Here is a 25,859-nt window from a genome sequence, read left to right as displayed (position 1 = left end):
TTCATTACAGTTCATGTCATGATCCCGTTTTCTCAGATTGCTTTGTACACCTGTGTCAGGTTCTCCATGACCCTCGCAGACGGATCAAACAAAAGGCTTCCTTGCAGAGTCTTCCTCATGCGGCACAGGAACGCCTCCTACCGCCTGTCTGCCATATCCACTGGGGCAATGAATTAACTCCATGTACTAGAGCTCACAGACCAAGGAAAAATAATCTGGATAAATTAAGTGTACTAAAATTAAAGACATGCACTTTATATACAAAGTATAGACACTTTCTGGAATACAATCTGACAATATATTTCCAAACCTTTGAATATTGTGAAAATTTGACCCATAGTTAAATTTGTAGACCTCTATCCCAAGGAAATAATCAGAGACATATTTGAAGTTATACTCAAAAATGTGTATCTCAGTGTTATCATAAAAGTGAAAAAGAAAAGAAACGCCTTGAGTACCCAGTGATGGGAAGTTGTTATATAAATTAAATAAGCAAAACCATGTGATAGAATAATATGAATTAATTAATAACACAAAAATGTCTGCTTTCAGCAATTTGGTGAGCTATTTACTGGGAAGAAAATCCCATTATAAAACTACTAGCTCTTCAATAAACCATTTTTTTCCACATATTTGTGAATTCCCAAGAAGTAAGAGAAATCTAAGGGTCACCTATCCTCACACACAACTAAACATGAGCTATGTGGGGGATCTCGAGGGACAGTGGGAGCATCACTAAAACAGGGCCATATGCAAAGTGGCAGAATTAAGTCTGAGCTTTTTACAATAAGTCTATGATTTTTGAAAGGAGGCCGAAGTGGTCCCAGATTGGCACTAACCTTGAATCTCATCATAAGCAAATACAAATATTTTCTAGAGTTTCAATGTTCCTCAACTCAGACCTTTAGGACTCCTGTGAGTATGGTAAAAGGGGTGGGGGTGGGGGGTGGGGAGACAACAAACAAAGATCCCCAACAAACAAGGAAAGAAACCACTATGCTTGAAAAAGAACAGTAATAATGACAGGATATAGTACCTATTTAGGGCATATATTTTCAAATCAAATACAGGATAGTGAATATCAATTAAATATGTATATATATGTATATATACACACATATATATAATTTTAAAATTAGATAATATTTTAAAAGACAAAACTAATTAGAAAATTAATAAAATATTAATAAATGAATTTAAAATACACACTTTTTGAAATAATAAGAGACATAATGGATAGGTAAAGTAGACCCAGTTGAAGAGTAAACAAAAAAGCAAAGCTGAAATCAACAGAGGAGAAGAAAAGAGAAAAGTGACCTGTAGGGTACACTGAGAAAATATAATGCATCTCTAAAATCTTTATTCCAATAGAAGATTGCATGAGTGACTTGTTTCCACATAACAAATTATCCCACAATATAAACACTTAGAACAGCAGATATTAGCTGGATTGTCTGGCTTAGGGTCTCTGAGTTTGTGGTCAAACTGTTGGCCTGTTGGCCAGGATAGCAGTCTCAGAAAAATGGACTGAGCTGAAATTCCAAATTCCTCTTCCAACTCCCTCACAAGTCTTTCGGTGGAAGATTAGAGTTTCTCACCATTTGGGTTCCTCTACATAGACTGAGAGATTGAAAGGAAGTGTGTGTGTGTGTGTGTGTGTGAAAGTGTGAGAGAGAGAGAGAGAGAGAGAGAGAGAGAGAGAGAGGAGGGAGGAGTGGGAAGGAGAGAGTAGGAGGGAGAAGGGCTGTAATAAAGCATCAATTTAGTGGCATAAAACAGCAGAAATGTATTGTTTGTAGCTATGGAGGTCAGAAATCCTAAAATCAAGTTATTGGCAGTTGTTTCTTCTGGAGTCTAGGGTATAATCCATTTCCTTGCTTTTTCTAGCTTTAAGAGTCTACCTGCATTTCCTGCACAAAATCCCTTCTCGTTACCGTAATCTCTGCTTTGCCATGTAAGACAATATATTCACAGATTTCAGGTGTGACCATGTGGACATCTTCAGGGGACACTCTTATGTGTACAACAGCCCCCATCTGTAAAATGAGAGGAGTAGTAATGCCTACTTTCCAGCTTTGTTATGATTATTTAGATGACTTTAGGTTGTTGTTGTCTTTAAATATTGACTTTTATTGACTTTTAGAGAGAGGAGTGGAGAGGGATAGAGAGATAGAAACATCAATGAGGGAGGAAGTCATTGATTGGCTGCCTCCTGCATGGCTCCCACTGTGGATCAAGCCTACAACCAGGGCCTGTGTCCTGACCTGGAGTAGAACTGTGACCTCTTGATTCTGGGTTGACGCTCAACTGCTGAGACAAAACAGCTGGGTGGTGGCTGTTGTTTTTTTGTTTTGCTTTATTTTTGTACTCAGAGTATGAGCTAGCACATATTGAATGCTATAAAATATTTAATGAATAAGAACTGCATGATATGACTCTTATTGTTTCATTATTTTGGGTTTGGTGATCTCTGATCTCTTCTAATTTTTTACCTACAAACATGTATGCTTATTTTTTATTGAGTACCAGACGTTAAAAATGAAACCTGTAGAGATAAATTGAATTGTTAGACACTATTCTCTTCCTCCAGAAAAGACTTGTGTTTGCTATCAGCTGGTGGCCAGGCTAACCTCACTGGCCATCCTGAAGTAATTTAACCCAATCAGTGACTGAGACTACTGTAATCTAGGTGTCAGGCCTCATGAAGACTCACAGGGTATTCTTCAGGGCTTCTCTGCTTGTGAGTTCAATCTCCAATCTTTGTATTTCTCATCTGTCTGTGGAAATCACTGTTTCATTATTTGCCCTCTCAGTCTTCTGCAGAATTATCAGGTTAAGAGCAAAGATAGATACCAGCCTCACCTCTCCTAATATTCTTCTAAATCTTTGTTGTATAATTACTTACTACTGTGACAATTTCCTGATGCTTTCTAAGAAATAAACATTCTATTCTCTCTAGTATTCTTTTTGTTTTAGTCAGCCATTATCAGTAGCCAAAACTGAGAAACTGGATTTTGTTTCATGGTCATGTGCCCTTCAGAAAATAAAAACACTTAAGAATTAGTTCTCACACTGCCAGGACTCTGATAGAAATTGAATGGTGAATTATGGAAATCTTGAGCCTTGAGTCATAAATCAAGGAGGCCTAGAAGTGTACTTTCATTAGTTGAGATGGTATATTAGTATATCTGACCAAGCTGAGCAGACCCTGAAGACACAAGAACAAATCATAGTTCAATTATAGCATTGTTTTTAATTCTTAAAATTTGAGAGCTCTTATATACCCTTTTATATGAGAATTCATAAGAAAATTTTTATTTCAAATATAAAGAGATATAATGAAGGTAAAATGAATGAACTAGAATTTCTTGTATCTACTTAATTAAGTTTTAAGTTATAAAGTTATAAGAAAAGTGAATTTGTAAAAAAATATTCTGTCATACAACTTATTTGAAGACTAAGACATAATATACAATATTACACTATACATTATATATATAGTTTTATATAATTATATATGTATACTAGAGGCCTGGTGCACAAATTTATGCACAAATAGTGTCTGATTGGGGTGGGGGGGCGATTGGAGGCAGGACGGCCCAGGGGAGGGGCCATGGGAGGTTGGCCAGCTGGCCCAGCCCCTGATCAGGTTTGGGCGAGCCGATGGATCTGGGCTGGCTGGTTGTCTGGCCACAGTGCATGTCATAGCGACTGGTTTTCCATTTGCTTGGCGCATATATATATATATATATATAATATTTATATGTGCATATATTTTTATATTATTATATATGAAATAGTTATAAACACATGTGGACTTATCAATTATAAATTGATTGAAATACATAGGAATGAAAGGAGGGGAAGAGGTTCAAATTCTATATTTGATATATGTATACTACATATTAAATACATGGAGCAAACATGGGCAATTTCTAAGGTTACAAAAAGCTGGTTTGTTATACAATAGTACTTGGTAGAGTATTCTCTATACTTTTCTGTATATTTGAATTAATATAATACAGAACACAAATTTTATAATAAAAGGCCTTCCTAGTAAAACTTGCGTCCATATAGTGCTATCCGTATCCCTTTATGTTACTAACTGTGCTACATTTCGTGCATGTTTTCTTCCAGGCTACTCTCTGTCCTCTCTCCCATGCTGTGCCTTGGGAGGCTGAGCCTTGAGAACTGCATCTTCAAATTTCCCTTGCTGACTGTCCTCTCGTTGGGTTATACCAGTGGGAGCCACTGGCAGTTTGCAGCAGAATGGAGTAAAAGACCACATATTTCTTTCCTGCTCCTCTCTTCCTCCTTTACAGGGTCTCTGACAGTAGCTGTATGCCAGCTGGACATGCTTTAAAGTTCCAGATCTCAGTGGGCTCTGAAAACGCTCCTGTCTTTTCAGTCCTAGAAGTGATAATGTTTTTGCATTGCTGCTCTGGGGTCTCACCATTCCTTATTTATTTCCTTATCCCTGCCCACGACTCTGTAAGTGGAGTTCCTTTATAAGTCTACTCTTTGAACTATTTAAGTTTTCTTTTTAAAAAAATATATTTTATTGATTTTTTACAGAGAGGAAGGGAGAGGGATAGAGAGTTAGAAACATGGATGAGAGAGAGAAACATCGATCAGCTGCCTCCTGCACACTCACTACTGGGTATGTGCCTGCAACCAAGGCACATGCCCCTGGCCAGAATCGAACCCGGGACCCTTGAGTCCACAGGCCTACGCTCTATCCACTGAGCCAAACCGGTTAGGGCTAAGTTTTCTTAATGATACCTTGGCTAATGCACCAATGAAATAAGAAAGAAAAAGTAATACAATAGTGCAACAAGTGACAAAATCTACTGAAATATATCACTTGATTTATGCAATATGAAAAAAAATCAAACAGTGTATAAAACTATTTTTTAATTAGTTGGATAATTGACAGGTCAGATTTATTCACATTAATCCCCCAAATATACAGTCTATTTAGAATGTCCCAAGCCTTTAAACAAACTTGCTTAATAGTTATTTTGTCAGTGTCTTTAGGATAATTATAATGGTACTATGTACAAATGTAACTTTCAATATATTTAATGGTTATTTTGAAAGGGCAAATGTCAATAGCTATAATAATCATCAATCCATTGATCAGGTTTTAATGTGGTTACAGTGATGTGAAACTTTAAAATGTTGCAGACATGTTATAATTTATTTTTCTAAGATTTTTCACGAGAACTAATATATCTCATGATAAGCCCAAGGGTTATTGAAATGGAAGGTGACCATCCCCTTTAGCAAAACTGATTAGTCTGTGCTTCTACTTCAATGTGTTTATCTATTAAAGCCAGACTAATTAGCAAATTCATTAATGAGGTTGCTATATCTGTTGTAAAGAAAAATCTCTCCTTAGCAACCTTGTTATTAAAATAGTAAGTCAAACGGGAGCTCAATTTGGCAAAATTCTGCGATTCATACTTGAGAAATGTAAGCATATTTTCCTTTACTATTTGCAATGTGGACTGGTAATAATAGGATCTCTGTTCAAACAAATAATTAGAGTTGATGAAAAAGGGTAAACATAACCCTAATTAATGTCTTTGCTAATGGCTGTTGCTTGTTTAAGGCACTAATCCAAGTTCACTGTTTAGCCTCTTCATACCTATATGGAATAATTAACAATTCATTGACTCAGCCTTGAGGCACTGTGTGATGATGTGTGACTGTAACTTTGCAGTAATCTTCTGCAGTAATTTTCTATCTTTTGCTGGGCATTCCACTCCTACAAACTCTTTTTTTTTAAATATTTTTTTATTGCTTTCAGAGAGGAAGGTAGAGGGAGAGAGGGATAGAAATATCAATAATGAGAGAGAATCATCAATCAGCTGCCTCCTGCACACCCCACACTGAGGATTGAGCCCACAACTCAGGTATGTGCCCTGACCAGGAATTGAACTGTGACCTCCTGGTTCATAGGTTGATGCTCAACCACTGAGCAACACCAGCCAAGCTCTGCTCCCACAAACTCTTGTTGAAGGAAGTGACTGCAGGTTGTTTTGTAACCACAGATCACCTGGTGCCACAGTGGGAAAAATTGGCATCTAGATGAATGACCACTATGTACCTTCTTGCTATTATCTATGAGCAGAACTCTTGCATAATTACTGGATGGTGATTGCTAGACCAAGTCTGATCTTATCATTTTTGTCTTTGAATTCAAAACACACAACATGTTTAAAGGCTTAGAGGCAAGAGATCATGGTCCCTTTGAAGAGATGAAATAAGCTTAGTTGGGTAGTAGAAATGGCTACAAATGTGGCTGAATAGAAAGTCATGGCTTATATATTGGAAGGTTGTAAGCCATCCTAAATATTCTTATCTATATCATACAGGTTATGAAAACCTCAACAGATATAAAATCAGAAAATAATGTGATCAAATTTACATTTTTCCTCTTCTCTGGTTTATTCTAACATTAAATCTTGATTGACTTGACCATGACTCTCTTATAGCTTGGACCATGCAAGCTAACTCACTTTTCATTTGAATGATCATAAGCTTAGATGATTACTTTGTTCTGTACTCTTGGTGTACTCATTCTGTACTTGCCACTGGAGTTTTTTACTTTTCCCCCAGAGCAGATGTTTTAGCCTCAATTTCTGCCTCTATTAGAAAGCTTGCTGTTTTTACTACCCTTGCTCAACTTCTTCCCATCCAGAGAGTTCTGGTAGGCTATGGTTTACCACTGCTTATAACCTACCTTGATAAGATTTTAATTTTCAAATGGGATTCAGGGTCAGAAGTTGGAGTCTTGGCTCTTCCCCTTGAAAACTAGACTTGGCACCATCTCATCAAATTCCCATACTCTGATTTTATTTTTCTGTTGTGGGGGAGGAAAAAATTTCCTCTACCCTCCTAGGTTCTTTCGGCTGGTCTAATAATTAAATGCACATGCCACAGATAAACAAGGAAAAACAACTAAATTTAATTACATAGGGATGTATGGGAACCCTACATGTGTGAAAGAGTCAGAGACCCCCTCATACATGAAAAGTTCAGAGACAGAAAGGGAAATGAAGTATATATGACACTCTGAGCTAAGGATGAGGTAAGGCATCATGAGGCTCCATAAAAAAGGAAAGTCATTCACAGGATGATAAGAAGAGCAGATGTTCAGTAATTAGAAATTTGCCCTGCCCTATAGATAGGTCATAAAATGTTATTTCTGTTGATAACTCATTATGGGCAAGGCCCCTAATTTAGATTCTTTAAGGGGGAGGTAAAAGTTTCTTGTGAGCTTGCAGGGTATCAATTGCCTTTAGCTCAAAATAGTCCACATATCACAGAGGCACATCTTGGGGAGGACGTCTTCTGAATCCCTTTCTGAACAGGGATATTTTATTTGTTATATATTAGAGGTTTATTGTGTGAACAAATTAGCAAGTCTAGATGAGAGTATTACAAATATAAGATGATGCACAAGTATGTCATGATGGTGAAGATAATTTGATTAATAGACAGGCATACCTTTGGAGACATGAAGGATTCAGTTCCAGACTACCATAATTAAGAGCATAGCACAATGCCAAAACCGGTTTGGCTCAGTGGATAGAGCGTCGGCCTGCGGACTGAAAGGTCCCGGGTTCGATTCCGGTCAAGGGCATGTACCTGGGTTGCAGGCACATCCCCAGGAGGAGATGTGCAGGAGGCAGCTGATCGATGTTCCTCTTTCATCGATGTTTCTAACTCTCTATCCCTCTCCCTTCCTCTCTGTAAAAAATCAATAAAATATATTAAAAAAAAAAAAGAGCATAGCACAATGAAGTGATTTTGACAAACTTTTTGGTTTCCCAGTTCATGTAAAAATTGTGCTTACACTATATTATAGTCTATTAAATGTTCATTAGACTTATGCTAAAAAAAAAAAAACACCCAACAATGTTCATACCTTAATTTTCTATTCTCGCACACACACAGGCACATGCACACACTTAAATTTTCTATTTTGTTCGGTTAGTGCCAACTCTCCTTTTCAGAATTTCTTGAGAATTTTATTTCCTTTTTTTGTCCTCTCTGCCTTCCTTTGCTACCCTTTTCCCCAGGGTCTAGTTTGCTATGCTTCTGTTTCTCATTTCTGCTCTCTCAGTCCCATTTAACAAGTACTATTTGTCCTGACATTTCACATTTTTTCCTGCCATGATAGAATATGTAAGAAAAAAAGACATTTTCTTCTTGATACTAATAACATTTCAGAGCTTAAGTTTACAGTGTTATTACCCAGCAGGTAACACAGTGTCTGTCACATAATAAGTGTTTAATAAATGGCTCCTGTATGTTGAATAATGGCTGTCTCATCTGCTCCTGTGTACTGTAGACATGGACAAAGAGGTTGAAGGAACAGATTACCTTCTACTGTCCCATAGATTACTATTATATAAAAAAACAGACACTGTAATATTAGTTTAAGTTAAAAATTTTTTTAAAATCTGGCCAAAAAGAAATTAAACTTACTTTCACAGAAATTTAAAATAATTAGCTGAAGACAGTTTGGAACTAATGAAAGTTTAAAAAAATTATAGTGTGAAATATTGATTCTCATCATCATATAAAATTCCATTTAAAAGAGTTTGTACTGAAATCTATGTAGTTATATGTAGATCAAATAACATTGACTTACTGCATACTTTAATAACATGGTTGTACCAGGACACAATAGTGATGAAGATCATGAAATTACAGTGTAATTTCAATGGTATTTTCTACTCCAAATACTAGAAAACAAGTATGAGGCGGATTTGCACTTGGAAGCTTATAGATGGAATTTGGAATCTTGGTCTATTATCTCCACATCTCCAGTGTTTCTTGTATATTTCCCAGTTTTTGTTTTTATTATTAGCACTTCTGGAATGCTTCATCTTACGTGCTCTATTTAACTGGGGTGCAGTTCTGGGCTTTGTCCAGAAAGACCTTTTATTATGCCATGCTTTTTCTTGCTCCTGATTTGATTGTTTTCCCATTTTGTGCCCCAAATTCCTTATCTTTTCTACAGGTATTTTTATGTTTATTTCCAAAACTGTGCATTTCTTTTGAAAAGTTAATTTTTTTTTCTGGGATAATCACTATTTTCAATAGAACTTGATGATTTTGGTCATTAGTTTGTGTCTAATCTTAAGACACACATCTTAATTTTTAGGTCTCAGAAGTAGGGACTTTCATTCAAACTCTGGGAGAAAAATCCATTTTCCTGGACGTCTCTGAAACTGAACTGTAAATGCCCAGAGTGTGTAAGAGTTATTAACCCAGTAGTTTCACTCGATTTAGAGTCTAAATTGCTTACTGCTGATTGTGTCATGACCTCATCATCTCCCTCAATGTTTCTATCTAGTCCTTTTCTTCAAACAACAGTTTCTTAGATGCTGCTCTCAGCTACAATCTTTTTATTCTTCTAAGTTTCCATGGCCCCCTCCCTTTCTGCTTATCTCAGCAGATAGGAATGGTCCCGACCAGATGGCATTCCTGAGACCCCATCGTCATCCTTAGGAGTAAAGTGGGCACTGGGGCATAGCTAAGTGATAAAGTGGTTATAAATCAAAGTGGTCTGTCATGACTTATGGCAAAGGAAAATCAAAGTGTTTTTTTTACAATATACCAGTTTGTTGTAAAGGGCAGGATAATTTTGAATCATCCTCAAAACCTATGATGGTCCTTTATCCTAAAGTTAAGACACAGTGGCCTGGGCCCTTTTTGTGCTTTCTCTAGTTGTGTGATAAAGACATAGGGCATGTTTATTGCCCTTTCTCCCTCTTTATGGATTCATGCAGCTGTATGATAAGAGCACTATTGCCTTTTTTGCCCCTATGTGATACTTCTTCGTTTTCTCTCATCTCAGATGGATTTTTGGGCCGAGGCAACTACTATGGCTGTAAACCAGGTTAGCCTGACTAGCTCTGTATTGGCAGTGGAGCCTGTTTTCTTTCAGAGTTTTATGGCTTTGGGTCTTACATTTAAGTCTTTAATCTATTTTGAGTTTATTCTTGTGTATAGTTTAAGGAGGTGGTTGCATTTTATTTTTTGCATGTTATCTGTCCAGTTTTCCCAACACCATTTATTGAAGAGACTATCTTTATCCCATTGTATAGTCCTGCCTCATAGATTAATTAACGATATAGGCATGGGTTTATTCCTGGGCTCTCTATTCTGTTCCATTGATTTATGTGTCTGTTTTTATGCCAGTACTATGGGGTTTTGATCACTATGGTCTTGTAGTATAGTTTGATATCAGTAGCATAATATCTCCAACTTTGCTTTTATTTCTCAAGCCTACTTTGGCTATTTGAGGCCTTCTGTGGTTCCATATAAATTTTAAGATTAGTTGTTCTGTGAACAATGCCATTGGTATTTTGATAGGGATTGCATTGAATCTGTAGATTGCTTTGGGTAGTATGGACATTTTAACTTTCATTTTGAAAGAATGACTCACTTCTGGATGGAGACTATGGAAGTAAGAATAGAAATTGTTAAACCAAGTAGGAGGATATGGCAATAATTCAAGAGAGTAAAATGAATGTCTTAGACTAAGAAATTAGTGACAAAGGAGCCATTATTTTGTAAACCTTAACTAATAGTATGGTTTGTCAAATCACTTGTGGTTTTTACTTCTGGGTTGTGGCCTGGTTGAAAGCTATGTTACCTTAATCATGGAAATGATTAAGAAATTCATGGTTTTCCTTCAGCTATTTGTAATTTTATCTAGACTACATTTAGATTGTAGGAATTCTTGTCTTAAATTAATTGATTTTAGGCATTGTGATAATAACTATATCTGTAAGCTACATTCACTTTTTAAACAAGCTTATAAAGTTTTGTCTGATTTAAGGTGTTTTTTTTTATATCAGAGATAACTGGGAATTCATAGTATTTTTCAAGCGATAAATGCAGTTGCTTTTCTAGCAGGGTAGAAGTTAAGGTTAAATAAGATAATGCTCTAGAGATCACTTTTCTCTCTTTTAGAGGAAAGCTGTTTTGCAAATTATTATACTTTTGTGGTTGTTCTAACATTTTATGTTGTTTATGCACATAACCACTCCACTTAAAATGCTTTTTATAAGTTTTCTCTTATATAGCAGAGTTATTTCCTCTTTCCTCTCAGATTATCTGAGATTGGCTTTTACACAATCTTTTAATTTTGGTCTATGTTGTTTCTTTATAGATATGTGCAATGTTTGCCCACAAAAGGCAACTTAATATACATGATTTTCTTCTTTAAAAAAAAACACTCAATACATATGTGGCAAATTAAGAATTGATTATTCACTTTCCAAGGGGATTCACAAGAGGAATTCATTCAGCTTGCAAAATTCTTAATACATTTATAAAATGATCCAATTATAAAAATATTCCATTGAAAAGCAGATTTACAGCTATTTCAGAGCTATATTTATTGTATGAATAATTACATCATGAATAACTCTGTCACCTTAATTCAGTCTTCTCTATAGAACTACTTGAATCTCTACTCTCTGTCCTCACTGCCAAAAAGACACCATACAGCACACCTCAGGCATAGAAATACGGCAGGACAAAGAAACATCTTATAAGTGGGTTAACATGACATGCTCTGTCAGCTGCCATTCTGCATTACTGTCAGATTCCCCCAAGTTCTGCAAAGCTTGGTTTCTCACTGATGCCTCTAAAAATGTAGCTTCTTCTAATTCAACTTAAATGTCTCAAAATATAATTTAATGGAACAATCTTAAGACTGTACTTTAAAACCCAGCTGCATTACTATGCTATATAATTTTGTCTATAAATTGATCTGTGCATGTATTCATTTACCTATCAAAATAGTATAAGAGACATGTAATCCTGAAGTCCCTTGTAATGAGAATGAAGTCCCTTGTAATCTCACAGTCCAAAACATAGATATTTTATATATACTGTAAATTTCACATTATGTATGCATGCATTCACACATAAATATGTTTGGACCAACATATAGATTAATGACTTACTGGGTTCAGCTAGAAAGTAATGCAAAATCAATAATGGTAAATAGCTGGTCATCAATAATAGGTGAAGATACAAACTAGTATGCAAATGTCTAAAGCTGGTGTAGTTCCACTTGTGTTGGGGGTAAAATTAAAGTTGCACTCAAGAGCTTTTAGGTTAGGTGCCATAGTATGCATATTGTTTTAGGGAATTATTGCTTTACTTTTCAAATGTGATAATGTAGTTGGCAAAACATTTGAGTTCAGTTCCTGGGCTGATTGGTTTCTTTAAGAGGCAGAAGCTGAAAAGCAGTTAGCAATGTAGAAGATTTACATGGGAGTGCTACCTGTGAAAGCAAAGGAGTGTGATTGGGCAGAGGCAGCAGGCAGCTCAAGATACAACCTGACAAGTATATTTGGGCATGACAGGGCTCTAGAGCAAAGACTGCCCACTGGAAATGTCCCATGTGTGTGGACACCACTGTCCTCTTAAGCCACTACCTTGCTCAAACATTGTCTGGGGATTGCTATGAGAATAGCATGACCTTGAAGGCTGAGGTGCACTCTGAAGAACTGACAGCTGGAGGTTTTCTGCTGACCCACATTCTTTACAACTGAACAGCATGTCTGTGTTTTTTTAAAGGAATATGAATGGTTCATATCTGTGCCTGATGCAATTGTTACTTGGGATGTTATTTTTTTTCTGATTTTTGTTTTCCTGGCTACTTTATTGCAATACAAATGTGAGAATGTGAGAATGCAGGGAATATATGAGTAAGTTTGATAAATATCATCTTGAAGCTTTAAAACAAAGACACAAAGAAATTGTAATACACCCCACTTAGAAAATATTGGCTAGAAAATTTTGCTAGTTTGACAAATGTATAAGCAATAAATTATTTAATGACATTGATTTCAGATAGTACTTTTAAAGAATTGAATATATATAGTTTATCTAGATAATTAATTTTTATGAGATTCACCAATTACAAATTCTATGTATTTAATTTTATATCCCATATGACATTCTGGCAGCATCTGCTCAATCATATTTTTATGCTTCAAATGCAACAGCAATTTATATCTGAATAATTTATTAAACTGATCATAATTTTCTAGTTAGATGACATGAAATATGTGTAGAAAATTCACAAATGAATGAATAGACATGGCAGAGAATTTTTTCATACAAATATTTAAAACTAAATGAAATTTGGGTTATATATGCATTCTATAGCACTGAGGTATTAAACACTTAAAAAATGCCTCGCTTAGTCCATTTGCTAGCAAGTGTTGTGGTTTGGGATATTTTTAAGCACTACTAAATGCACTAGACATCTAGGCACTAACAAATAAAACTTCAATTTTTTTTTGATAAAAAATCCCCATAAGTAGTGGCAGAAAACAGAAAGGGGCTTTTATGTTTTTACTTTTTATTCTATACTAGAGGCCCAGTGCACAAAAATTTGTGCACTCGGGGGCGGGGAGGGTCCCTCAGCCCGGCCTGTGCCCTCTCGCAGTCTGGGACCCCTCGGGGGATGACCACCTGCTGGCTTAGGCCTGCTCCCCGGGGGATTGGGCCTAAACTGGCAATCAGACATTCTTCTGGCAGCCCAGCAGCCCTCGGGGGATGTCCACTTGCCAGTGGGGAGAAGACCTAAGCTGCAGTCGGACATCCTTAGCACTGCTGAGGAGGCAGGAGAGGCTCCCACCACCACCACTGTACTGGCAGCCATCAGCCTGGCTGTGGCTGAGCAGAGCTTCCCCTGTGGGAGCGCACTGACCACCAGAGGGCAGCTCCTGCCTTGAGCGTCTGCGCCCTGGTGGTCAGTGTGTGTCATAGTGACCAGTCATTCCCAGTCTTTCTGCTCTTAGTGTCAGTTTGCATATTACCCTTTTACTATATAGGATAGAGGCCTGGTGCATGGGTGGGGGCGGGCTGGTTTGCCCTGAAGTGTATCCTGGATCAGGGTGGGGGTCCTGCTTGGGTGCCTGGCCAGCCTGGGTGAGGGGCTGATGGCTGTTTGCAGCTGGTCACACCCCCTTCAGGGTGGGGGTCCCCACTGGGGTGCCTGGCCAGCCTGGATGAGGAGCTGATGGCCGTTTTCAGGCTGACTGGCAACTGAAGCTCCCAGTCTCTCCTTTTTTTCTTTTCTTTTTTATTCTGGGATTTATTTACCTTTTATAATTGAAACTTTGTTGCCGTCCTGCTCACTCCAGCTCTGAGGCCTCAGCCGGTTGAAAGCAAGTATCTGGAGTTTGTTTACCTTCTATAATTGAAACATTGTTGCTTTCAGAGCTTAGAGCAGGCCGAGACAGGTGGGGAACCTTGGCTTCCTCCATCACTGGAGCAAGCAAACCTCCTGCTCGCTTCATCTGTGTGGCTGCCGGCTGCCATCTTTGTTGGCAGTTAATTTGCATATCTTGCTGATTAGCCAATGGGAAACGTAGCGGAGGTACAGGTAATTAACCTTTTTGTCTTTTATTAGATAGGATTCTTTGGTATTGCTTGAATTTTTTTAAAGCAGCACTTTATTGCTATTTAAGAATGATAAAAAAAAATTATCCTAATATATAAAAGCCCAGGGTCATAATGACCAATCATGACCAAAGGCTAACCAACCCGGAAGTCCTTCAGTCAGCGCTGGGTTGCCGTGGCGACCCAGCACTGACTGCCCCACTGCCACCTGGCAATCCAGCCCTGACTGCTCAGTGGGCTGAGACCCAGAGAGAGAGGCAGAGTCTTATCTGCAGCCTTAGTGGCAGCGGTTCATCAGTACTTGCCTCTCTCTTTCTCTCCTTCTTTCTTTCCAGGCTTCGCCAGCTACCAGGCCTTTCTTTCTCTCCTGGCCTCCACAGGGGCTGCTGTTTAGCCCTGACTCTCTGATCAGGCCCGGATATAGGCCTGGAGATGCTGACTGGCATAGGAACTGACCAATCAGTCAGAACCAATGGCTGTCTAGGAGGTGGAGCTTTTGACACTGACTGGCATTGAAACTGACCAATCAGAACCAAATCTGGGTGATGTGGGAAGCCAATGGCTGCCTAGGAGGTGGAGCTTTTGACGTTGACTGGCATAGAAACCGACCAATCAGAACCAAATTGACCAGCAGAAGAGGGCAGTTGGGGGCGAGATCAGGCCTGCAGGGAAGGGCAGTTAGGGGCGATCAGGCGGGTAGGAAGGTGAGCAGTTAGGAGCCAGTGTTCCAGATTGCGAGAGGGATGTCCGACTGCTGGTTTAGTCGAACATCCCCCAAGGGGTTCCCAATTGGAGAGGGGTTCCCAATTGCAGGCTGGGCTGAGGGAACCCCACCCTCTGTGCATGAATTTCATGCACCGGGCCTCTAGTCTACTATAAATTTATCTCTCACAAATCAAGTCCTCAAATTATATGTCCCTCTTGATCAACTTTTCTTTCTCTCCCTTTCTTTCTTTCCTTCCTTTATTCTTTCTTTCTTTCTTTCTTTCTTTCTTTCTTTCTTTCTCTCCCTTTCTTTCTTTCCTTCCTTTATTCTCTCTCTCTCTTTCTCTCTCTCTCTCTCTTTTCTTCTTTCTTTCTTTTTACCCTTGATCAATTTTTAAATTATTGTTTTTTAAATTACATTCCCAAAATTAGTGGTGAACAAATTGGATCAATTATCCCTTCAGTAAAATAGAATATTTGAATTGGCCAAAAAATTCCTTGGAAAGTATAAGTTAGTGAATATTATTACTCAATTTTGTGTTGACTTCCAGTTATGCTAGAAAATCAGTGTAGGAAGTACAGATTATGAAACTTGCAGGTAGGTAAATCTGGGTTCAAATACTAATTGTCATGTAAAATTTGTTAAGAAATTTTACAACATAAGTAGCACATGGCTTTACTCAAAGAAGATGCTTAATAAACAGTAGGATTAGTATTGTTTTTTATCTTCAGATAGTACACAAAATAATGAAGTAGAGACAGTGAACTTTGCTCCCAAATTCCTGCTCTGTTTTCCACAGTCAGAGCCACCACTTGAAGAAGGCTGCTCTGCCAGGGACTCCATTTCCTCCAGCACCCCTCTCTGTCCAGGTGACAGGTTGTTGCAAATAAAATCTGCAGAAGTTTTGTGTTGCACTTGTCTGAGCCTTGGAAGAAGTGTGTGTGCCTCTTCCACTCTCCCGCTCTGTCTGCAGAGGATCCTGAGAAAGTCTTTCTCAGCTGGGGCTTTTGTCTAAACCAAATAATACAGAAAATGATGTGGTTGACTTAAGGATCTCTCAAGGATCCACAACACTATTGCCATGTTAGATGCCCAGGAGAAAAGTTAATTCATTACATAAAATGGATACTTTAGGACATTAGGGCTTAATTGTCTTAAGAATCCCTTCCCTATTGGGAAAGGCTGAAGAAAGAATGAGGAAGATGGAAATGATGTGGGCTCTGAATCAACACATAAATGAAAGATGCTCACAACCAACCAGGACATCTGTGTTGCATCCTATTTAATAAATATGCAAATTAACCCTCACAACCTCACAAGATGGCTGCCTACAACAAGGCTGGCAGGAGGGTTAGTAAGGGACAACCAAACGCCTGAACAGCAGGCTGCATGGGGCGACCACGCTGGCGAGAGAGGGCAGTTATGAGCGACCAGGCTGGCAGAGCAGGACAGTTGGGGAGGACCAGGCCGGCAAGGGGGGCAGTAAGGGGTGACCAAGCTGGCAGGGGTGAGGGAGTTAGGAACAACCAGGCTGGCAGGAAAGGGGCAGTTGGGGGCAACCTGGCCGACAGCAGGGGCAGTTAGGGGCAACCAGACCAGCAGGGAGGGCAGTTATGGGTGACCAGGCTGGCATGCAGAGGCAGTGAGGGGTGATCAGGCCGACGGGGGGCGGGGGCAGTTAGGGGTGACCAGGCAGACAGGCAAATGAGCAATTCGGAGCCAGTGGTCTAGGATTGTGAGAGGAATGTCCGACTGCCGGTTTAGGTCTGATCCCCGGGATCGCGCCTAAACCGACAGTTGGACATCTCCCAAGGGTTTCTGGATTGGAGAGGGTGCAGGCTGGGCTGAGGGGACCCCCGCCCCTGTGCACTGATTTCGTGCACCGAACCTCTAGTGCTTACATAAAAGAAAATAAATTTCTAGTTTGTGAAACCACTGGATAATTGGTACTTATTTCTTATAGCAACTACTATTATCTAAATTAATAAAAATAACATATCCTTTAACCACAGTACTGCATAATTGCTTTCAAAATCAACCAGCAGCAATCAAGCACATGCAATGTTTCATCTATTGCTATAGGAACTGGGATGAAAATATAAATAAGACACATTTATATTCTAAATTAAATCTGAGAGAGTTTATTGGAGGAAGAGTAGAATACATATATTTAAATGATTGTTAAATATATTACAATTTGTCAGGAAAAGCTATAATATTATTTAACTGTTAAATAGATAGTAAATAAAAATATACTAACATTCATAAGTAGCAATTATGCAGTACAATAAAACTGCAATAGAAATAAATATATACATGTCTTACAAAATTAAAAGATTGAAGTATTTCTTAATAAGGGGAAGCTACATGTGTCCCATTAAACTTCAAGGTGAATTAATAGACTATAGATAATCCTTTACAAATTTTCATGACCATTACTGAAAAACATAATCAATTATTAAGTGTCCTCAGGGAAAATTTTACCTTTATATTAAGGAAATAATGCATTTACTCATTTATTCAGAACATTTTAAAACCTTATTCCCTTCATTGTTTTAACTACAGAGTAATTATACTTTTACAAGACTATTTCATTAGTTTTTATTGAAGGACATTATCAGATTGTTATATAAAATCAAAGCAGTAATGGTTAGGAACAAGTCTATTATATGTCACTGGTATCTCTTTTGTGAGAATGTGTAGAGAATAATTTCCTGTGGCTATGAGAGAATGGTCACATACCTCAATTAAACAATAAAAACCCTTTAGTTTTAGCATGCTAATTTCCTATATTTTTGCTAATAAATGCTCTCTAAGGCAGGGGGTGTCAATTGCTACTGCTAACCCAAAGAAAATTCATTTTTTCTTTCTTATTATAGTAATGAGAACCCTAAAGTTTAAAATGCCTAGTTTAACTAGTGTACCAATTATAATATGGGAAACTTAGTAAACTTGTCATCAAATGTGTTCTACTTATGGGTAAAACTGAACCATGAGATATGGTGGGAAAATGTGTATACTAGTGCAATATCTAGAACACTTGGACTTCCTCAAACTACTCTTGACTTTTCTTCTTTCCCACAAACCTTTCTATGGGCCCTTTGACATTTTTAAACTGGGATTGAAAATGATACCACAACACACCAATTAGATCAGCCAGAAGCTAGAACACTGACCCCACCAAGTGCTGGAGAGGATGTGAAGCCACAGGAACTCTCATTCATTGCTGGTGGGAATGTACAATGATTCAGCCACTTGAAAACAGTTTGGCAGTTCCTTATAAAATCACTCATGCTTTTATCATATGATCCAGACACTCCTTGGTAGTTACCCAAAGTAGTTGAAAACTTATATTCACACAAAAACCTGCACACCATTGTTTACAGCAGATCCTATCTAATTAAGAGGGAATATGCTAATTGATCCTCACACTGTCGCAAAGATGGCAGTGCCCACAGCCAATAAGGAGGGAATATGCTAATTGATTTCCCTATCCTCAAAGATGGCAGTGCCCACAGCCAATAAGGAGGAATATGCTAATTGACCATCATGCCCTCAAAAGATGGCTGTGCCCACAGCCACAAGATGGCCGGCAGGGGAGGGCAGTTGGGGGGGAAACTGGGCTGGCAGGCAGAAGCAGTTAGGGGCAATCAGGAAGGCAGACAGGCAAACAGTTTGGAGCCTGTGGTCCCGCATTATGAGAGGGATGTCCAACTGCCGGTTTAGGCCTGATCCCACAGGACATCCCCCGAGGGGTCCCAGATTGGAGAGGGTGCAGGCTGGGCTGAGGGACACCCCCCTGCCCTGGTGCATGAATTTCGTGCACCAGGCCTCTAGTTTATTTATAATTGTCAAAAATAAATGCAACAGGATGTCTTTTTTAGTAGGTGAACGGATAAACAAACTGTGGTACATTCAGACAATGAAACTTTATCCAATGCTACAAAGAAATGAGCTATCAAGCAACAAAAAGACAGGAATTTATTCCCTCATCATTCTAAATTACATGCTGAAAATGTAAATAGAGTCATGAAACTTCCTTGTCTAAAACTCCTTATTGGTTTCTTATTCCACATGACACCCAAACTCTTGACTGACCTACAAGGGCGTCTATAATATAGTTCTCTCTATGCAGGCTACCTTTGCTACTTTATCTTCACTTGTGCTTCAGACACGCTGGTATTCTATAGGATCATTTCAATCTTCTAGCATCTCAAACATACGCTTTCTTAACATATGACTTTGTCAAAAGGGTCTTATTTGTTAAACATTCTTTCTTCTTCCTTATAATTGAATCCTTAATCTATTTTAGAGTTTAGGTTGTTTTTTTTTTCTTTATGAAATTTCTTTCCATCAATAGCCTTTTAAATTAGACCCTCTTTATTCCAAGCTTATAATGATCTATGTCAGACTCATATTTTTTTCTATAATAAAATTAATTATTTTTATATTGCTTACAGTATTTTTGACTGTTTTCCCAACTAGAATGAAAACATGTAAGGGCAAAGACGGTCTGTTTACATGTATACCTCCTGAGTTAGCTTAGTGTTTGGAAGGAAGGAGGCAATGAATTTGTATTTTCTGAGTGAAAATACAATTCTTGCTATAAGAGAATTATTGAGAGTTTCTTTTTGCTAGGCATTAAGTTATTAGTAGTAAAATAGAGTCCACTCTATCCACATAACTATTTATAACAGAACACTTGAAGTTATATACCTTTGAACTTTATGGAGAACACAAAATAATGTGCTAAGGCTGGATCATGTTTTCTGATAATAAGAACGTTGTGTAGATTTGATTCTATATTATAAAATATATTAAAAAATGGAAGAATGTACTAAGGCTTCTGTTATAAAATTGTAGAGCTGTGGGGAGGACCTTGAGACAATAGGAGTAGATCTCTTTCAGTAGAGAGCCAGGATGCTCTTCTAAATCCTTTGCTACTGTTCCATTCTAAGATATCTACATGGGGAGACACACGGCTGGTCTCAAGAAACTCTTTTTTAACCATAGTAGTTCCTTTAACATTGTCTGAGTCCTGTAAGTACTGAGTTTTTATACGTTGCTTGTTACAGAAGACCTTGTTTCTTTTTAATATCTTCTGCTTAAAACTAGCTGCTTGCTTTACGTTTGAAAAGAAGTGGCTGAGAGATGCTGAGGTTATTGTTTTCTTTACCTGAAAAGTGTGTGTGTGTGTTTCCCACTGTAATCAGCAGCCTCTGCTACTGGGTGATAGGAGAGGCATTTTAAATCTCTTTGATGAAATGAGCCATTTTCTGCTTGGTCTAAAGCTTAAAATGGATCCCCTATTGTGCCGCAGCTAAAGCACCATTATACATCTTCCATCTCACTGTTCAATTCCCCTCTAAGAAATGGGAGGGAAACGTTAGAGCAGCGTGTTTAATCACTACATGGCAAACACTGTGCTGGTATCCCGGTATTTACTTACGTTAAGGAATCCATTTTAAGTGAAAAATACTCATATTCCAAGAGCAATTTAAGAATTTCACAGCGCTAGCCTAAAATTTTTTATTTCTACTTTTACCTCTAATACTTATGGCTTTAGACATAAATGGTATTAAATAACTTCATAAACACATGACTGATCATCATATTATGCTCACCAACATATAACTGAACAAATGTACAAATCAAGAGACTGGAAAAATTCTACACAACCACCCCAGTTAATTTTCTAAGATGAGAAGCAATTAGGTATTTATTTAGTCAATAAAGAACAAGATACTTAACCCCGAGGGAAGCATGTGAAGAATAAGCACATCTTTTGTCACAGTAACGATGTAGTTAAGGATGTGAACAAGAGCTAACCTCAGAATTTATTCTAGGTGTTAAATAGGCTGCAGGAAATCTCCTAATTTATTTCTTAACAGAACTAAGGTTAATTAAGCAAATATATTAATACTTACACAGTGACTGCTTTCTGGACAAACATCAGGAAACACACGTTAACAAAACCACGGGAGCATGGAAATTACGTAGATAGGCTGGATACGGGTTTAGAACAAGAGGAAAAGGCATGCTCCAGTTCATACTCCACATTGGACCAGCGTCCCCCGAAAAGATCTTTGCTTCAGATTGCTGGGCTCCATCTGCAGAGTTTCTGATTTAACAGGTCTGGGATGGGGCACATGCCTTTTCCTCTAACAAATTCCAGGTGATGGATGCTGTTGTACTAACAGAGCCTATTTCTCATGAATGAAGACAGGCAGAAATGTAAACAAGCAAGTAGAATATACAGTATGTGAGAGGGTAACAAACTTAAGGAGTTAAAAAGCACAAAAAGGAGGCCTGGAGTATGGTAGCGTTTTGTTTTCAATGATAAACCAGAAAATACCTCACTTGATTAGGTCTTAGGCAGTAATGGAAAGCTGATAAGGGATTTACCATTCACTTACATTGGTAAAGACCTTTCTAAGATGAGCAAAGAACAGGGAGATCATTGTGGTGGGAGGAGAGGAAATAAAAGTTAATAAGAAATGAAGTTAGGGAGGAAGCAGGGGAACCCTTTAATGTAGACTGGGAATCTCTACTTTGTTAGGCTCACCATCCTCTTGTAATGGCTATTTAATACTACTAGTTTTATTATATACCTATACTCACAATATTTTTTAAAAATCCATAAAATGCTTAATTTTAAAATAAGGGAGAATAAAATGTAATTAATTTATGATATAACAATATTTTGATATTCAATTACTTGTACATAATTATGAGTGAAGATATAATGATGTAGCTAAATGCTTGAATCTATAAATAAAATCACTGTGTAGCACTATGAAGTGCTATAATAGCATTTTACACAACTGTGCCACATATGTGATTTCAATATTACAAGTACTGTTGTCATAAATAATATGGTTTTCAAAGTAAAGAAAGTATTTCTTAAAAAAATTTGAACCAAACAAAGTATAATTTTGTGTTAATATGGTGGTTTTATTCCTGCACCAGCAAAATATTTAAAGTCACACAAAGATCTTTATAATCACATGTAATATGGATTCTGGTTTTGGATAAGTATAAACATATTATTAACCCAAAGTAATGTTGATCAGAGTATTCAAGTTATACAGATAAGGGGAAATATTTTGTTATACAAGACTGTATCATGAATTTCAAGATATCAAATGTCACTTCTTCCTTCTCAATAATTGCCCATCGAATCACTCTGAAATAAAAAAAAATATATATATATATATCCTTGAACATTTTTTAATGCTGCCTGGGGTGTGACACTTTTCCATTTGAAGCCAGTAAAGTGAGGTGTTACAGGAAATCATACGGATATTATCTTTTATTCTGAAGCAGGGAGCTGTTAGAGAATTCTGAACACAAGTGTCTTATACACTTACACATACTTGAAAATAAATAATTACTCTTAATACTGATTTAAAAATAGACACTAGGTATCAAGGACAGAAGTAGAAAGACTAGTTAGAAAGTTGTTTATAATAATTCAGGTGAAAGAAGATACTGGTCTAAATCAGGTAGTTAAGTGGATATGAGGACAGCTCTGTAAATATTTTGAAGAAATTGGCAATGGAATTTGTTGAACTTTGGACTTTTGGAAAAGGAATCAAGGATTGCATTAATACACTATAAGGATAAATCTAACATTTAAGAGATAGTGAAGACTATAGGAAAGCAAGTTTTATGTGGTATGATCAATCATTGAGTATCTATTGAGCATTGCCCGTTTTGATATTATGATGTACAATGCACATCAAACAAAAATGTCTAGCGCACAATTTGGATCTAAGAATCTGGAGTTCATGGGGAAAAATCTTGGCAGAATATCACCAACAAGTCAGTAGGAGAAACCAAACCCACACAGTTGCTGAAGCAAGATCACAAGTTCCTGGAGAGTTATATGGAAATCTTGGTCTCTGTGTAACACTGTGTCTGTGGATCCACAGCCAAACATTGGTGGTGAGCCTAGGGGCACTGCTGTTCAGCAGGGCCAGCATTAATGAAAGAGAGCTGGGCCTGGAGGAGATCACAGTGATGACAAATGGAATCCACCACACATCTCTCAATCTGTTAGTCGTCACATCTGAACTTAGCATGCATCTTCCAAGGAATGTGGCCACTGCTACCATTATGCATTCTAAGTCTCCAGTGAGTTTCTCTTTTGGCCAATTTTAATTCAGGAACATACAGGGAAGGGGGTTCTTGAAGAGTTAGTTCCCAGCATAACCAAGCCACAGGGAGGAGTGTACCACAATCTATACCTTGTCAGCTTGGTATCCATACACATCATTTTAGCTAGATTTAACTTATAAATAAATGTAAGAGATGCAACTGTCCTTCATGAAACCCCAAATATGCTAGCCTACTCCCCCAAAGGATGCACTAAGTCTTACTTTATTCATTTTGAGCTGATGTTTATTCTTCTAAGTCACACTTCCCCTTTGATATTCCCTAACTTTGATATCCTTTCGTTTAAGTACTGAAATATAAGGTTAACCACTATGAACACATCAACACATCTTCTGAATGATAAAGGAATAGGAGTGAAAAAATAAAAAGAATAACTATTAGAATATGCAGATATATGCCAGGGTCTTTCCACTGCTAGGGTTCAGGAATCGGGAAAAGGGCTGCGTATAAATGGATAAACTAGACACTAGACATGAAATATAAATTTGGGAGGCATGGGGGAGCCAGGGGAGGCTCCACTTTCTAGTGAAGTGGGGTCTCCGAATCTCAGGACCCAGGGCTTTTTATTACCACATTTTGCCCTTTAGCAAAACAGATATACATATCAAAGGTAAGGTTTGGTAAACAATAAAGGACCATCAGGTTGGGGGAACTGCCCTCAGCTGTCTGACAGCAGGTGATAATATGCAGATCTTCAACCCTGCTGAGCTTTCTGACAAAATTCTTGCATTTATTATGCTAACTACTGGAATTTGCTTCCAGCAGATATATAAATGCTTGTATCTATATAAATGCTTTTTATTCACACACACATGTATACATACACATGCACAGACACAAATAAGGAAGAAATAGCTATAACTGCTAGCCCTGCTCACTGCAACTGATCATGTGGTTGTAGCTGGTCTTGATCATTCCCATTTCTATTACAAATTTCATATGTCCTTTGGCCTCAGAAAGTACCTTGGACAACTGTGGTTTCTTGACTTGCCTGGCAACTCCAAACTTCATTCCTTAAGGTTCTATACCATTAAGAATCCTGTCTGAGTTGCAGTTTCCATTAATTCTCATCACAATGGGTAGGATACACAAAGATGCCTTGGAAAGACTCCTACATTTCATGAACTCCTTCCTATTTTCATTATGTAGAAACAACCATTTCCCCCTTAATAGGTGGAGATGTTGAGAATAGGAGATGATGAAGGAAGAAAAAATAACTAACGTATAGTGATGAGTGATGATTAAGTACATTAACTGAGAGGTATATGGTTAACTCAATGTTAAGGACAAAATTTAACATGAAATAAATGCTCAATAAAGATGAATTTTCTAACGTGGAGTCTCCATCAAGGGAGGCACTGCCTGGGATGTTAAATAGACAACATAGATGGTAAAGTGAGAACCCGACATGATGCTATAGGCCCCCTGTGGTAGCACTGCTACATTTCTTGGAGCAGTCAGAATTGGCTCAGGAACTGGGTCAGTTCATGGCATTGAGGGGGTTGTATCAATGAGGTAAATGTAAAAAGCTAAAACCAGAACTGACAATTACCTTGTTTCTTCTTGATTTGAGTAATTGGTTCTCATAGATCCTGGTGAAAAATTAAAATGAGATGTTCTTTAATGTAATTATAGCTTGATTCTCCTTATAGTCTAGCTGCTAGCATACGCTAAATAACGAATTTGCAATCCATTTTTTATAGTGTCATGGCATTCTTAGCTTGAAGCACTGGCTATTTAATTTTTACAAATTTTAATAATCAATGAAGTCCTACAATGTTTATGACATCCTTTTTGGCTTGCAGATCTTTAGATCTTTTTTTTTTTTAAATGAATTATACCTGCTCTGTGTCATTAGCCTATTTAAATTGTGAAAACCTGGAACATTCAAGTTGTCCTTTCTGTATAACATGGTATCTGGTATCTGCAGCACCTATGATTATACATTAGCCCCACATTTTGTATCTTCCAAGTGTTTTACAGCCCATAATTTATTAGTTGCTGCTAAAAACAAACCAGTAAATCACCTTTGGAATATTATCTCCCTTTTTCTCATGTGTGTAGAGGACATAAAGCAACATGAAAACAAAGCAGTTTGCAATTATGGGAGGAATATCCGGGGCAGAAATCTGTATTGCTCTGCAATGGGAATGCACTCAATGTTCTATTTGAGCTCTTTTTAGGGGAGTGGGAAGTTGAACCCACTGAAAATAATCAATTTCATATTATATTATGGTTATAATTGTTATTGTAAGTAATTCAGTAATACTCTTTGCTCTTTATTCTCTGGAAACCTGTAGATTTGTTCTACAACTAGAGGCCTGGTGCATGAAATTCGTGCACTGGGTGGGGCAGGGGGGTTGTCCCTCACCCCAGCCTGACATCCCTCTCACAATCTGGGACTGCTGGCTTCTAACCACTCGCCTGCCTGCCAGCCTGATCTCCCCCAACTGCCCTCCCCTGCTGGCCTGATTGCCCCCAACTGCCCTCCCCCGCAGGCCTGGTCACCCCCAACTGCCCT

The sequence above is a fragment of the Myotis lucifugus genome, unplaced genomic scaffold, assembly GCF_000147115.1.
Source record: "Myotis lucifugus unplaced genomic scaffold, Myoluc2.0 scaffold_48, whole genome shotgun sequence".
NCBI lineage: Eukaryota > Metazoa > Chordata > Mammalia > Chiroptera > Vespertilionidae > Myotis > Myotis lucifugus.
Note: the sequence above shows the minus strand (reverse complement) of the source record.